Source organism: Giraffa tippelskirchi, chromosome 3, assembly GCF_054371585.1.
Source record: "Giraffa tippelskirchi isolate mGirTip1 chromosome 3, T2T-mGirTip1v1.2.pri, whole genome shotgun sequence".
NCBI lineage: Eukaryota > Metazoa > Chordata > Mammalia > Artiodactyla > Giraffidae > Giraffa > Giraffa tippelskirchi.
Window position 1 is genome coordinate 185,647,501 of NC_137277.1, and position 2,963 is coordinate 185,650,463.

The 2,963-nt window shown below is 46.0% G+C and overlaps 1 long non-coding RNA gene and 1 other non-coding gene across 2 annotated transcripts in view; one reads left to right on the plus strand and one right to left on the minus strand.

The window, feature by feature from the left end:
• The window catches only part of LOC145540265 (uncharacterized), a 25,695-nt gene extending 25,030 nt beyond the window's left edge, over positions 1-665 (minus strand). Inside the window, exon 1 of the long non-coding RNA XR_014078235.1 lies at positions 524-665. This is a non-coding gene — a long non-coding RNA (uncharacterized LOC145540265). The remainder of the gene's footprint in view (positions 1-523) is intronic.
• Positions 666-2,396: 1,731 nt separating this feature from the next.
• TRNAE-UUC (transfer RNA glutamic acid (anticodon UUC)) lies at positions 2,397-2,469 on the plus strand. The gene has a single exon. It is a non-coding gene; the product is annotated as a tRNA-Glu (tRNA).
• The last annotated feature ends 494 nt before the right edge of the window (positions 2,470-2,963 follow it).

Consider the following 2,963-nt stretch of genomic DNA (forward strand, 5'->3'; position numbering starts at 1 on the left):
TGAATGAGTTACAGAGACATACATAGCCCAGTCCAGTGGTTCTCAAAGAATGATTTTTGAGTCAGTAGCCTCAGTTATCACCTGGGAACTTAGAAACGCAAATTGTCAGACACCACCCCAGATCTACTGAATCAGAAACGCTTGAGGGTGGAGGTCCCAGCAAACTAGTGTTACAGGAGATTCTCACAGTCTTACAGGCACTCTTAGGTCTGATCATCTCTAATCTGTAGGACAAAGATACAGAGCACGGCTGGAAGACAGCCAAGACAGAATCCAGAGACCAAGAGCAGAGATGAGAGAAAGCTGCTCGCACGACAGACAGCACTCTGTATCAGGACAGACCGGCAGGTTGAGATGCTGCCACGAAGAGCAAAGATTCTATCATGGAAAAGATAGTTCCTTGCACATCTACCAAGTCTCAGGCCAGGTGACCGGGCAATCTGGGTTGGGCTTGGCTCTGCCTTTCACCAGCTGTGTGACCTTGAATGTGACCCATTAGCTCTCAACCTGTTTCTTCACTTACAAGTGCTTCGTTGAGAGGGCCCTGCCCCTCAGGAGTGTTTCCCTGTATTTGGTGTGGGACTCTCACCGGTGATTCTTTCCCTCCTTCTCAAATGCCGAACACCTCTCCCCCCACCACCTCCCCCAACCCTTACTCTCCTACCTCACTGAGGAAATAGAAGCTCAGTCACAAGAGAGCATCCATGGAGTTCCATCCCACATTCTACCACCTGCCAACATTTACACCCACACACTCAGCCTTCTGACTTACCAACCATGATTCTATCGAAACCAAACCCCTCCACTTGTGTGCTAAAAGCAACCCCTCTCACTTATTCAAAGGTACTGCTACAGCACGTCTCCTCTCTCTCACATCAATTTTCCGCCCCCTACTGGACTTTTCCAGTCACCAGAAAGAGCTATTTCACCCATCTTTGCTCCCCCTGACTGCAAAACTGTCTGGAAGAGCTGTCTACACCAGCTGTCTCCGGTCGCTCTGCTCAGGCTGTCACGCCTACCATCCTTCCAGCACTGCTCCAGTCACGGTCACTAGTGGCCTCTGTGCTGGGAAATCCAGTGGTCTCAGTGCTCCCCTTACTTGACCCCCATCAGCAGCACTTCCGAGTTCATCACGCCCTCCCTGTACACTCTCTCTCTGGGCTTCCAGGACACCAAGCTCTTCTGTTTTTCCTCCTACTTTATGGGTCCCTCCTTCTGAGTCTTCTTTGTCAATTTCTCTTCTTTTCCCAGACCTCTTACTAGTGAAGTAATCCAAGGTTAAGTCCTGGACTGTCTTTCCATCACTCACTCTCTTGTGATTTCATCCAGTCTGAAGACGTTAAACAAGGATATCTTGATGCTGAAGACCCCCAAACATACATTTGCAGCCAAGACTCCAGACCCTGGCTGCCTCTTCCACGTCTCCCCTTGGATGATTGATTAGTGGACATCTAATACGTTCAAAATGGAATTCTTAGTTTCCAGTCGAATCGGCTCCAAACACACTTTTCCTGTTGAAATTAATGGCAACTCCATACTTTCTGTTGCTTGGGCCAGAAATTTTAATCGTTCTTGATTTCTTTTTCTCTCATATCCCTTATCCATTCATTCAAAGAAATCATGCTGGTTTACCTTCAAAACCTATTATCTGACCATTTCTCCCCACCTTCAGTACTGTTGTCTCAACATGATTGCTTGGATTACTGCAGTCCCTTCCAACAGGCTTTCCTGCTTCTACACACACCCTCATACTCCAGGCTCACCACAGCAGAGCCAGCTATAAAATGGAAGTCAGCGCACGCGATGCCTCTGCTCTGACTCTGCAGATGATTCATTTCACTCTGAGAAGGCCAGAGTCGACCAGGCCAGCAGCTTCCCCCTCCCCTGACCTCTCTGACCTCAGCCCCTCCTACTCTTGCCCCCTCACTCCGCCTGGCTCTACGGCCTGTGGGCTGCACGCTCTTCTGGGGGAGGGCCGTTGCTCAAGCTGTTCCCTCTCTGGAAAGCTCTACCTCACAGACCCATTCAGCCAGTTCTTACCTCCTTCAAGCCCTCTCAGATCTCACTGAGGCCCCACCCTGAGCACCTTCCCCATCCCCCTCACCCTACCCTACTTTTTCTTTTCTCCACAGTGCACATCGTTTTATAGCATATAAAATGTATAATTTACTTGTGCATTATTATCCGTCTCCTTCCAAAAAGTTAAAAGCTCTACGAAGGCAGAAATCTTTGTTTTTGTTTGCTGATGTATCCTAAGAACTTTAAACAGTGTCGGGCACAGAGTGGGCACTCAAAAAATTTACAGAATGTGACTTAAGCAGGACACATTTCTTAAAGACAGTTACACATCTATTTGGTATATTATATTCAGTATATTATTGTAAAAGTAGAGGAATTCCCTGGCGGTCCAGTGGTTAGGACTTGGCACTTTCACTGCCATGGTCCTGGGTTCAATCCCTGGTCAGGGAATGAAAATCCCACAAGCCTCACAGAGCAGCCAAAAAAAAAAAAAAAAGGACTAAAAATATATCAAGTAATAAAATAAACATGTGAAACCTGTAAATTCAGTGACAGGTTCTTTTGTGAGTTTTAAAGAAAATCTCTGGTAACCAACAGTACTTCAGAAATTATTTAAAGGTGGTTTACACATTGAAAAACTCTGTCCTATATATACACACAGGCAAATTCAAATCCTCTCATTCTGGAGAGCCTTCACATACATACTAGAACTTTCAAACCTGACTGTGCACACAAATCATCTCGGAAGCTTGTTATAGTAAAAAAAAAAAAGCCTATGTTCTACTCTAAGCTCTTTAGGGTTGGGGCTGGAATTTAGATTTTAAACAAATGTCTCATGTGATTCTCCTATAACCAGTCCAGTACTGGATAAGGATTAAGGCTCAGATAACCTCTGAGGGCTCTTCTAGCTCTGAAGTTCTGACTTTGTGATTGAAACACAACTG